Source organism: Spermophilus citellus (genome assembly GCF_964194105.1).
Source record: "Spermophilus citellus genome assembly, chromosome: 5".
Lineage (NCBI taxonomy): Eukaryota > Metazoa > Chordata > Mammalia > Rodentia > Sciuridae > Spermophilus > Spermophilus citellus.
The window spans coordinates 135,275,468-135,288,651 of record NC_138186.1 but is presented as its reverse complement, the minus strand read 5'-3'; the positions used below and the strand labels follow the sequence as shown (position 1 = coordinate 135,288,651).

The window sequence follows — 13,184 nt, the reverse complement described above, 5'->3', positions numbered from 1 at the left end:
ATTGCTATTGCTATATAACTTATATAAACTCTTTAATCATTTAATTGTGTTTTTCCATAAACTTTCCATGTATTAAGTGCCTTGTATTGTTCTAGAGTTGTAAATAAAAGATAAAGTGACCACAAAAAAGCAGAGGGCCTTTGCCCAGATTTATCATGGACAATTAAGGTACCTGCAGACTCATAAATCTTTTGCTCAGGTGGTTCTCAGGAACTTAGTATATTATCTATAACACATGTTAAAGTCAAAAGTATTCCATTTTGTTTACCATTATGTAGCACATAATTTCCAATTAGCAAGAATTCCTCTAGTTCAAAGTAGTAGTTGTGCAAAAATATCCTAGCTAATGATATGTCCTCTTTTGCTGACATAGAAATAGCACTTTTTGCATTTATTGGCAAGACATTTGAAATTTTCTAGAATTGAGATCAATGACTCCAAATTTATAGTCCAAGAGATGAATAAAAAATAAATAAATAAATTCTAGAATACTACAAAAAAATAATAATATAAACAATAATTTTTAAAAGACAAATAACTACCAAGGAAAAAAATCTAATATCAACTTATATTTTAATCCCACCAAGCCATATTTAGTTTATTTGTAGAGGCTTACTCAGCTACAGGTGGGGCCAACAGACAGGGTCAGCCTGGTCTAATTGGGGAGTTTGGCTCCTATGAACTATGCTTTTTTTTTTCTCTGAGTTCTCCTGTCAGATGGTCCTCTCTTTTTCCCTCCGATGATATTACTACCTACCACTAACTGACGTCTTCTCATGAGACTATCCACTATAGTGCCCTAATTTTTTTTTTCAATGAGAACCCAATTTGATACAATCATTATATCACTAATTATATGGCGTGGTTCTGCAAATCTTTGTTTGGATCTCCTTAACTTCCTTCTGCTGTACTGAAACTGTTTGACTTTCTGCTCAATTTCTTCTTTACTTGTTGGCCTAAAAGAATCTTTTCTCTGGTGGGTGTTGCTTGGTGTCATTCCACTCTACCTGTAGCCTCCCCCAAGAGCCAGAACTATTTACCTATTATTAGCTCAACCTCCTGAGAGCATCCAGATCTTTATTCTCTGATGATATTGGCCCTAAATACTGAGTCTATCCTTGCTATTTTATAACTGTATTAGTCTCCATTTCTTTTTAGTTTACCATTAGTTTTTCCCAACTCCAGTGGAAATGAACATTCTTTCTGCCTGGTGTTTCTACTATCAGACTCCAATTCTATCTGGAAAATTCTGTTTTATAGAGTCTCTATGTTATGTTTAGTTAGCTTTACTATGAAGGCTAAGAGTAATAATAGTCTCAATAACATTCTACGTATGTTAGGACCTGAGCTGGATACTTGAAATAGAATTTGCCTAAAGCAGTTTAGTATATGCCTGGGAATAGGGATGGTAGATTTAACAATATTGTATTATTGCAGTGACAGTTGATAGAAAATTCAGTGCTAAACCACAGGAACATATCCATAATAACACTAAATGTGAATGCTCTCAACTCCCCAATTAAAAGACATAGATTACCAGAATGCATAAAAAAATCAAAACAAGATCCAACCACATGCTGTTTTGCAAGAGGTTCATTTAATATGTAACAACACTGGTAGGCTGAAGATGAAAGATTGGGGGACAATATTCCACACAAATGGAGTCTGAAAACAAGCCATAGAAGTTCTTCTCATATCTGACAAAATTGATTTTAAGTAAAATGAATCAGAAGCGACAAAGGCAGCCATTACATCCTGGTAAACTGAACAGTCCAACAAGAAGAAATAACAGTCGTATAATATATTCCCCAAATGTCAATATACCCAATTACATTTTAAAAATACTCATTGATATTAAACCTCAAGTAAACCCCAATACAATAATACTGGGATACTTCAACACACCTTTATCCCAATAGACAGGTCATCAAATAATAAAATCAATAAGGATATATCCAACCTAAATAATACTGTAAATCAGTTGGATCTAATACACATCTACAAAGTATTTCACCTCAAAACAGCTAAATTTAGGTTCTTCTCAAAAGCTGATGAAGCCTTCTTCAGAATAAACCATATTCCAAGTCACAATGTAATTCTCAGCAAAAAATTTTTTTAAAAAAGATAAGATCCGGGCTGGGGATGTGGCTCAAGCGGTAGCGCGCTCGCCTGACATGCGTGCGGTCTGGGTTCGATCCTCAGCACCACATACAAAAAAAAAAAGATGTTGTGTCCGCCGAAAACTAAAAATAAATAAATAAATGTTTAAAAAAATAAAATTAAAAAAAAAGATAAAATCCCATATCAGACCATAATCGAATGAAACCAGAAATCAACAGGGAGGAAAATAGCAGAGACCATGCAAACACATAGAGATAAAATAACACTCATTAAGATGAAAAATGAATCAAAGAACAAATAAGAAAAGAAATCAAAACATTCTTAGAAACAAAAGAAAACAAATGTACAACTTATTAAAATCTCTGAGACAGTTTAAATCAGTACTAAGAGGAAAATTTATTGCATTGAGAGCTTACATTATAAATTAGATTCCAAATAAATATACATATGCTCTACTTTACAGCCTTGGGGAAAAGAAGAACAATTAACTGCAAAATTATTAGATGATAGGAAATAATAAAGATCAGAGCAGAAATTAATGAAATTGAGAATAAAAAAATACAAAGCATCAGTGCAACAAAGAGATAGCTCTTTGAATAAATAAATAAAGTTGATAACCTCTTAGACCAAACTAATCAAAAGAGGGAGAAGGCCCAAATCAACAACATTAGAGATAAAAATGGAAATATCTCCATAGATACTTCTGAAATCCAGAGGATCATTAGAAATTATTCTGAAAATTTATATTGCAATAAACTGCAAAGTCTAGAAGTCATTGAAATTTTCTAGACACATATGTTATGCCAAAATTGAGCCAGGAATATATAAAAAACCTAAATAGACAATATCAAGTAATAAAATTGAAACTTCAATTATCCAAAAGCACAGGAATAGATGGATTCTCAACTGATCTTTACCAGATGAAGATTTTTCATTTTTACCACTTATATTAAATAGATTTCTCAAAACTCTATCCAGAGAAATCAGGCAAGAGTAGTAAAGGGATACAAATTACAAACAAAGAAGGCAAAGTATCACTGTTTGCTGGTGACATAATCTTGTATCTAAAAAATCCCCTCTCCCCCCAAAAAAAACTATCAGAAGACTTCTAGAGATGATAAATAAATTTAAATCAATAGCTCTCTGTACTCCAACAGTAATAGTCAGCTAAGAAAGAAATCAGAAAAATCATCCCTTTTCTAATAACCTCAAAAGATAAAATTGGAATTTAATCTAACCTAGGTATTTAGAAGTTAATATAACTACATGAAAACTAAAGAACACTGAAGAAAGAAATTGAAAACTTTGGAAGATGGAAAGACATTCCATGTTCTTGGACAGGCAGAATTAATATTGTAAAAATGGCCATACTACAAGGGCAATATACAGATCCAATGAAATAGATATCAAAATACTAATGACATTTCTAATAGAACTAGAAAACAATAGTCCTTAATGTCATTTGGAAGAATAAGAGACCGAAAATAGCCAAAACAATATTGAGCAAGAACAGCAATGTGGGAGGCATCATGATACCTCAAATTATCTACAGAGCTAAAGTCACAAAATAGCATGGTATTGGCATCAAAGTAGGCATGAGGATGAATGGAATTTAATAGAAAAAACAAAGACAAGCCCAAATATTTATAGCCATCTGATACTTGACAAAGGTGCTGAAAATATATGTCAGAGATAGACTTTTTAACAAATGGTGTGGAAAAACTGGATATACATATATACAAGAATTAAATTAGATTTCTATCTTTCACCCTGTATAGAAGTCAAATCAAAATGGATCTAAGACTTAGTAATTAGATCAGAAACCATACAACTGTTAGCAGAAACCATAGGGTCAACATTCTATCTTACAGCTCAGGCACTGACTTCCTCAACAAGATCCCTAAAGCTCAAAGAAATAAAGCCAAGAATCAATAAGTGAGATAACAACAAATTAAAAAGATTCTGCACATTGAAGTTAACAATTGAGTGAAGATAGAGCCTACAGAATGAGAGAAAATCTTTGCCAGCCACTCCTCTGAGAGGGGATTCATATTCAGAATATATAAAAAAAAAACTCTAAAAACTCAAGACCAAAACCACAAATAACACAATCAATAAATGGGCAAAAGAACTAAATAGAAATTTCTCGAAAGAAGAAATATAAATGGCCAACAAGTATATGAAAAACAATTAAATATCCCTAGCAATCAAGGAAATGAAAATCAAACTACACAAAGATTTCATCACACCCTCGTCAGAGTGATAGTTATCAAAGACATGACCAATAAGAAGTGCTGGCAAGAATGTGGGAGAAAAGGTACACTTATACATTGCTAATGGGACTGCAGATTAGTACAGTGGAAAGTGGGGTGGAGACTACTCAAAAAACTAGAAATGAGACAACCGTATGACCCAGCTATCTCACTCTTCAGTACTTATCCAAAAGAACTAAAATCAGTATATTTTAGTGATACAGTCATTTCAATGTTTCTAGCAGCACAATTCCACAGAAGCAAAATTATGGAATCAGCACAGATGCCCCTCAACAGATAAATAGATCAAGAAAATGTAAGATATTTGTGTGTGTGTGTGTGTGTGTGTGTGTGTGTGTGTGTGTGTATGGAGTTTCACTCAGTCATAAAAAAGAATGAAATAATGGCATTTGCTTGGAAGTGGATAGAAATGAAGAAAATCATGTTAAGTAAAATAAAGCAGACTCGGAAAATCAAGGTCTTATGTTTTCTCTCATATGTGGAAACTAGGGCAAAGTAAGGGAAAGAAGGAAGAGAAGGCAAAGGAGGGTATAGAATATCATAAATATATAAGGTAGATCAGTGGAGTAAAAAAAAAGAACATGAGGAAGGGGCGGAAGAAGGGAAAGGAATAAGAATACGCAATTAATTTAACAATACCATGTTACACATATAGATGTACCAAAAATAACTCCACCTCTATGTACATGTAGGAAATACCAATCATGAATAAATAAATAAATAAGTGATAGGAAGATACAGGAGAAGAGGGAGAACAAGGGTGGGAAGGAAGGAAGAAAAGGAGGGAAATAGGGGCTGAAATCACATTCTTTGCATGTGTTTGTTTTGTCCAGTGAACCCAAATATTATGTATAAATATAATGCTCTAAGAAAAAAGAAAGAAAGAAAATGTGGTACTCATGCTGGGTTTTGAAGGAGAGGGAGACATAAGGCAGTCCAAGGGTCATTTTAAATAAAGTGGGGAGGTTACTGAGAAAAGAAGGGATGGTGGGCCTTCGAAGTGATTGCAAAGCAAATGATAGCACATGTGACATAGCTAGGTGAGCTCAAGTACTGCAAGAAGTTCAGGTCATTGGCAGTGAAGGGTATATGGGAAAGGAGACAGCCACTGCTCAAGAGATAAGCAGGGGTCAGAAGGAGAGTCTATATAGTGCCAGACTGAAAACTGAAGATGGCCCCAGGTCTCTAAGCAAACATCACCATGTGCTCTTTAACATTTTAGAAAGATCACTCTTATAGGTACGTAGAGAATGCAGGCTAAAGCCTGGAATGGTCCCAGTGAATAGAGCTAATGGACCCCCAAGACAGGAGCAATAGAGCTGCACACAAGCAATGGGTGGTTCTTGCATAAGGTCCTAGTTAGGGAGTATGTATGAGTCTTGGAAGGAAGGAAAATAGAGTACAGACCTTAAATGAGAGATGATGGTAGTTTTTATTTTAGAAGTAGTAGCAGAGGGAAAAAAAATTACCCAAGAATTTGAAATTGTTGAATAGAAACAAATATTTTTAGCATCAATACCCCAAATCAAAAATGTACACTCTTCCCATGGAAGGAAGGATAATTTATCTCTAGGACATCATGGTGTGGATAGAAGAAATGACAGATTTGCCATGGAAACTCCTCTTTCTGGACAATACAGCACTCAGTAACACCAGGCACACAGACCTTCTGTCACCCAGTAAGCCTGCCTAGCTGTGTCGATGAGCCACACATGTGAGGTGATCCTGGCAAGTTGGTTTCTGCCAGTTGGTTGTAGTAAAACTCATTTTTTAATTTCATGATCATTCTAAAGATGGAAAGTCACTGCCTGACACAACTACTGTGTTGCCTCTCCTTACAACCTCTCTGAAATCTAGACTTAAAACTGTCATCACTTGACAATCATTGCTCTTTTATTCATTCAAAATGAATATGTCCTACATTTCAAATAAATTTTGTGGAATACATAACTTCTTCAATTTTTCTCTAAACAGTAGAATATTGTAAAAATACAGACAAGTTCCTCTGATAATTCAGTTTATTAAAATGTGTAATAAATGAATGTGCATTTTATTTCAGAATTTTTCAAATTATAAGCTGTACCTATGTTAAATTATCAAGAAGATACCCAATCTAAAGTTAATTTATTTCCTGGGTAAACTCTAATTTTTCATTTAAGGATCATAATTTTTAAAGATCACATTTTAAAAGTGAGGTAATTAGGATATAAAGTCATTAAATAGAATTCAAACCACCATTTCTCTTCAATTAGGAAAAAATATTGCCTAAAAAGTCAAGTGATAACATAACAAAAATACATATCTAACCATAGATGTGATCCATTCAAACTACATATGTTAGTGACCTTCCTTGGGTCACTCGGTTACTGTATTAGTCACCTTTCCATTACTATGACAAAATACCTGAGAAAATCAACTTAAAGGAGGAAACATTTTATGGTTTCAGAGGTTTCAGTCCGTTCTCACTTGGCTCCATTGTTTTGAGGCCTATGGTAGGACAGACATAGAGAAAAGCTGCTCATCTAAATGAGGCCAAGAAGCAAAGAGAGAGAAGAAGGAGGCGGAGACAAAATATACCCCTCAAATAAATATTCTTTCTTTGTCATTTTCTGTGCATAAAGAGCCCAGGATCTAAGTTAAATCAAATAAAGGTTATTTTAATTTCATGCATATACTGCAAAATCATAGTAGGTAAAATTGTTTCTGCCAGCAAGTAGAAGGAGGTGTACCCTTTCTGGTAAATCTTCCCAGCCTTTAGATGACAGCAACCCCAGCCAACAGCTTCATTCTGACCATGTGAAAAACCTTGAGCCCCACCTAGCAAAGCCACTCTTGAATTCCTGATCCCCAGATACTATGAGCTAATACATGTTTGTTGCTTTGAGCCACAAAGTTTTTGAGCAATATATTATGTAGGAGGAAATAAGAAATATATATAATCACACAACTGAAATTTCCTCTTCTATCAAGTTTGCTCAAAGACCGTTTTATCACATAGGTCTTTCTTAACACTCCCTACAAAATAACACTCTCCACTTCCATCATTTCCTGTTTTCCTTATCTTGCTTTACCTTCTTCAGAGCATTTATCTCTTCCTGACATATTATGTATTTTTTGTTTTATTTATGTATTTTATTTATATCTTTCCACTAAAATGTAAGCAGATACTTTCACTACTGTGTTCTTTATTGCAAACTGAGTACTAAAAAATAATTTGTGGCTTGTAACAGGTGCCTAATAAATATTTAGTGAATAAATGGGGATATTAAAAATATGTCTTTAATGAATTTATAATATATTAAAGAAAATAAATACATCTGAAGAATTTATGACAGTATAATACCCAATAGTATGTTTTATGTCCCATGTTCATGATATAAGCAATAAACTTTATTAAGAAAGGGATTTTTTTTTTTTACTTTTTTTAAAGTCCCAGAATTTCTGGGGAAACCTTTGAGGTTCTGATCAGTGGGTCTGGGTCATGTAGTTGGTGTCAGTTTGTTAGATTGAAAAACATCCCATATTTTTATGAATTCTATGTCTGTGTCATTCAACTACCACCACCTCAAAATTTACCTATATGGGCTTTGGCAGACTGAGTACTGAGGAGTGAACTAGTCAGAGAATGCTTTGTGGGAAAGCAGAAAAGCTAGATGAAGAGGTAGGAGGAAAACCTCAGCAGTGTGTATAGTGTGTTGAGGTGCCACTGGTCACACCAGTTTTCAATGGACAATATTTATTGGAAAATGAACAGATATATAAGCCCATGGGTGTGGTAAGATATTAATCCCAGAATAAATAGTACAGAGTTTGACATGTGAAATAATAGAAGTGAAGAGAAGGGAAAGAAATGGTACATTAAAAGGCATTATGAAGATGTGTTACAGTGAGATGAGACTTGTTAAAATTAATGCCAGGATTTTGAGCTTTGCCAGTTTAGTAACTAATAATTCAGTAATTAATAATTCCTCTATATAAACAGGGAAGTCATGAGAGAAGTAGGTTATGTGTTTAAGGTGGAGACCAGGGAATATGGTGGTAACCAGGTATCCCTGGTTAATCTTTAACTTTAATTAAACTTCCACTCTCCTGATCAACTGAATGTGGACAGTAAGGAAATGATAATCCAATTTTGTATTCTATGGGATCTTGGAAAGTCTGTTTACAAGAGGAAGAGTAAAACATTGAAGCTAGGGAACTTCCCTTGAAGCTTTAAGGGAGATTTCTGGTAGATATGAGAAAATTTATGTACCATTGTATAATTTATTATTTTGCTATCACCAAACTCTAAATATTTTCAAAGAGAATTTATTTAGTAATGTGTTTTAAAAATCCATGACAAAGCTGGAATTGTGGCTCAGTGGTAGAGTGATTGCCTGGCATATGTGAGGTACCGTATTCAATCCTTAGCACCACATCAAAAAAAAAAAAAAAAGAAAGAAAGAAAGAAAGAAAGAAAGAAAGAAAGAAAGAAAGAGAAAAGAAAGAAAAAAAATATCATGTCCATCTACAACTAAAAAAAAAATTAAATCCATGACAGTATATTACAGGTAATATGGGGGTTAGCTTGACATTTTTAATCATTAAATCAGGGAAAGAAAGTGTTTTTTATATAATCTCTTTTTAAGCTAATAGCAAAATCCCTTCATCTTTTCTTATACTTTTGAAACTGAGGGGAAATTGTATAATGAGAAATCATTATTTGGTGTTCCCCAAAACTAAATATTACTATAACCAAACAAATTTGAATATAGTAGTTACTGTCATTTTTAGTTTTTAAATATAAAGCAATCACAATTTCAGTATTGAATAATGCTTCATACTGCAGTATATTAATTTTAACTTAATTGTAATAATATTTTAAAAATTCACTTAAAAGGAATGAGGAATATATAAAGTAAGGGTGGAATGAATAAATATATTAAGGTGGCCTTGAAATATGTTTAATTGCTAGAATACTAAGTAATACTATTTAGATCTAGCTAAAGTTAAGTACCATTAAATAATTACACAACCATAACAATGAAAAAGCTCAGGCCCATTTCATGTCATCAGTCAAATCACTTTTAATTTGATTTCTCATTATTCTCTATCCTTTAATCAATTTGTATTGATAAATTAGAAGGTAACAAGGATAAAAGCAGACTTTCAAAAGTGGAAATATGTTTTTGGAGCACACTCTCTGAAACTGAATGATGAAGACAGTTTCTTTTAAGCATGAACTTTGTAATTCTGTTTGCAGTTTCATCTCAAGTTGAATGAGATTTCTCCCGATAGTGACTTTTGATTATTTTTATTGCTACTTTTTGCTTCAAGTAAGCATTTTTTTAAGAAGTTGCCATAATTACAGTCCATCTCTCTGCAGATCATACACAGGCCTTCTCAATGTGCATGAAGAATGATAGAAATAGGTTTGTACAAAGTGATAGGTCTCAAAGGAGCTGATTGAAGGCTGAGCCCAACTGATGACAGTAAAATGCCACTAGAAAATTTTAAGCAGTATCATTACATGGAAAGATAGTTTTTATTTTTTTTCTGGATTTTTATCAGGTATCCTGCTGAGAGGGTTTGTAAAGGAAAGAGCAGTACAACACACAGATGTGAACCTCAGTTTTTAAACTGGAAATGGGTATTTCTGGATTATATTAAAGAAGATAAAGTGAAATCAATTTCAGCTTGTTTGGGTATAAGGGATGAAGGAAATATGGAAGACAATTTAAGATGACTCCAAAAATCTGCTTCTGAGTGGCTTTCTCAAGTCACTTTAAATGTTTACCAGGGACAATTACAGGTTTGTAAGTAGAGATGGTTTTAAAGAAAGTAGATATTTTGGTTTTTGTTTTTATTGTAAATTGCATCAAACTTAAGAGGGTTAGAAAGCATTCTAAAAATAAGACTCTAAAAATTTCAAAAAAGAAAAGCAAATATAATTTCCAAGACAGATGGGACTTTGGTTCACCTCTCTATCTTAAGTGCCTATGTGGAACTAATATAATTATTGAGTGAATGAATGAAGGAGTAGATGTAAAGTCACAGGAAAAAAGCTAATTGAGGAAATCCATTATTCAAATAGTGTTCAGGCTTTTTGAAGCAAAACAAGCACTTTCATGCAGAAAGAAAAAGAGTGATTTGGATATGTCCTAAGTAAGCAAAACCCTCAACACAAAAAGCAAAAGCAATTTATTCATTCTACAAATTCTTATTTAAATGTCCATTATCCTAAATGAAACCACACTTGAATATAAAATGTGATGGCTATTGTATCAGTTTGTGGAGTTAAGTATAGTCAAGGTTGAAAAATACCCAGAAACTGAGCTGAGTATGATATCATGAAGACATTTGTCCTGGTAGGAGGGTATGGTATAGTGAGAGGGAATGAGATCAAAAGATCTAGCTGTCTCCATGTAGCTTTCTGTCTGATGTCAATCACTGCAAAAAGAATATTTTAGAAAATATGCTTGGAAGCCAGTTTTCTGAAGTCTTTTTATATGTATATTAGTTCTCACAGTTCTAAAGACTGGAAAGTCTATGATCAGATACTGGAAGACTCGGTTCTTGATGAGGGCCTCTCATCTTAACCAAATTACTTTCCACAGACCCCGTCTCCAAATATCATTACACTGGGAAGTTAGGGTTTTAAATGTAACTTTTGGGAGGACACAAAATTCAGTTCATTACTGTATAGTATAAAACAATAAAGAATATAAAACTCATAGCACAAGTTTTAATGGCAGCTGAATTTCTCTTTGTCTTAGTTTCCCAATTGTAACAAAGAATGTAACACTTCATTTCTTCCATGGCCATTCAAAGAAGAAATGAATAAATTTGTAAATGAAATATGCATTGCAGGATTAAAATTAAGGTTCGTTGAGTGTATGTATGTTTAAAAATGGTTTTCTTAATCTTATATAAAATGGAAGTAATTTCTCTTTCATTTAATTGGAAATTGTACCAAATCTGAAAGTTCAAGGTGCTGATTTTTATCTTCTATGGAATCATATACAAGCTTCTTTCCCAAAGAGCAGATCCTTTTTGATCCTTCCCTCATCTCCAGCACTGGCATTTTGCTTTGCTCCTAATAAATCTGGAGCTCTCTGGCACAAAGTATCCTGGTTTGAAATGTGGAATCTATGTCAATTTAATAGAATTGGATGAGATTGAATATTAAGGAGATTTTCTTGGTTTCTCTGGATGTATGGGATAATTCAAGAGAAATGTATTTTTTGAGGAGGAGGTTGAATTATGAGCATGGATAGGTAATTGTCATTATTGTTCTTTAGGACAAGAATATAAGGTTAGAGTTGCCTAGGGAGTATGCATGTGTGAGTTTATAAGTATATGTAGATGTACCTACAGGATCTACAAAGATATAACACATAAATATGAATTATAAATTAAAATAAACAAGAAAAGGGCTAGATTGCTTAGCATAGCATATGTTGACTGTGATTATTCCTTTTTTCATTCTCTGGGGCTATGCTTACATGTTTCCTGTATTTTAAAACTGATAAGTGCCTGCTCCATGGACGCCTCAGAGAGCATGCATCTTGTCAATAGCATTCCTACAAGCTTAGTGACCCAACTTGGCAGAGGTACAGAGAGCGATGCAGTACATGTAATTTGAAATAGCATAGACTTCTGCCTCAGTCACTTGCTCAAACCACAATTTCTGGCACTAATACAATTTCTGTCATCTAAGGAGATAGATCCCAGCCTTCCACTATCTTGCAACATTTTTATGAAAACTTGGAAATTTAATAATTAGGGAGAAAAAAATGTGTATAAATTACAATTTAATCCTTACTTTTAATCTATGAAGGCCTTTTGGTTGTAGGTATAGCAGAGTTCATATTTATATTTATGTAAATACTAAATGTATGTGTGTGTGTGTGTGTATATAAAATCTGAAATTTCATACCAGATTCTAAAATGTTTTAATTTTTTGACATGCAAATTCAGTGTGTGCATGCTCTCTCTCTTTTTCCCTCTCTTCCCCCAATCCCTTCCTTTCTTTCTTTTCATGGGAGTCTGTTAAAGAAAATATTCTTGCTGAAGATCCATGGAACAGTGACTGTTCTCCCTACAGAAAGAATGAAAGGAATAATTGCCTAATCTCTTATGATTCAACATGCAACCCTACACACAGTTATTTATACTGAATTTACACAAACTACTGCAATGCATTTTCTTAGAATTTTCAGTATTTATATATATATATATTTCTTTTAAACATATTAATAATACATTAGATATTTTAATAATGTCAAGTTTCCTGAATGTCTTTTATGTAAACATTTTCCCCCTAAGGAATTTTCTACAAAGGAAGAATTGTATTAGTTAACCAGTTTCATAAACTCATCCCCCCCAAAAAAAAAATCATTAGGGATCAGGGAGATCTTAATTTAAATTTGCATTATTTTTCTTTTCTTTCCTCTGTGAAATAACAGCTAATGTAGAAAAAGTTTCAAGACGTTCAAGAAAGGTATTAGAAAGTTCATGTTAGTGCTTTAATAGGCCAAATGCCATCTGTTTCTGCAATTTGTAACGTTTTATTATTAACAACTCCAGAAGAGGGAGGCGGTCTATTTCAGTGGTGAGGACAGATTTCTGTCCATCTGTGCTGGTATTGCCGCATGTCACTTGTACTTTAGATCTGAGTAGCTCTGAGCCAATGTAGATGCCGTGGCAAGGTCAAGAGGTGGGGAAGCCTGTCAGCACATTCTGTCTCCAAGGCTGTGACAACTGCAACACGGGTGCTTGCAGTTCCTCCCTGAGGCTGTCATTCTGTCG

The 13,184-nt window shown here is 33.6% G+C and overlaps 1 protein-coding gene across 8 annotated transcripts in view; it reads left to right on the top strand.

The window, feature by feature from the left end:
• The window catches only part of PTPRK (protein tyrosine phosphatase receptor type K), a 572,160-nt gene that overhangs the window by 450,127 nt on the left and 108,849 nt on the right, over positions 1-13,184 (top strand). The window lies entirely within an intron of this gene.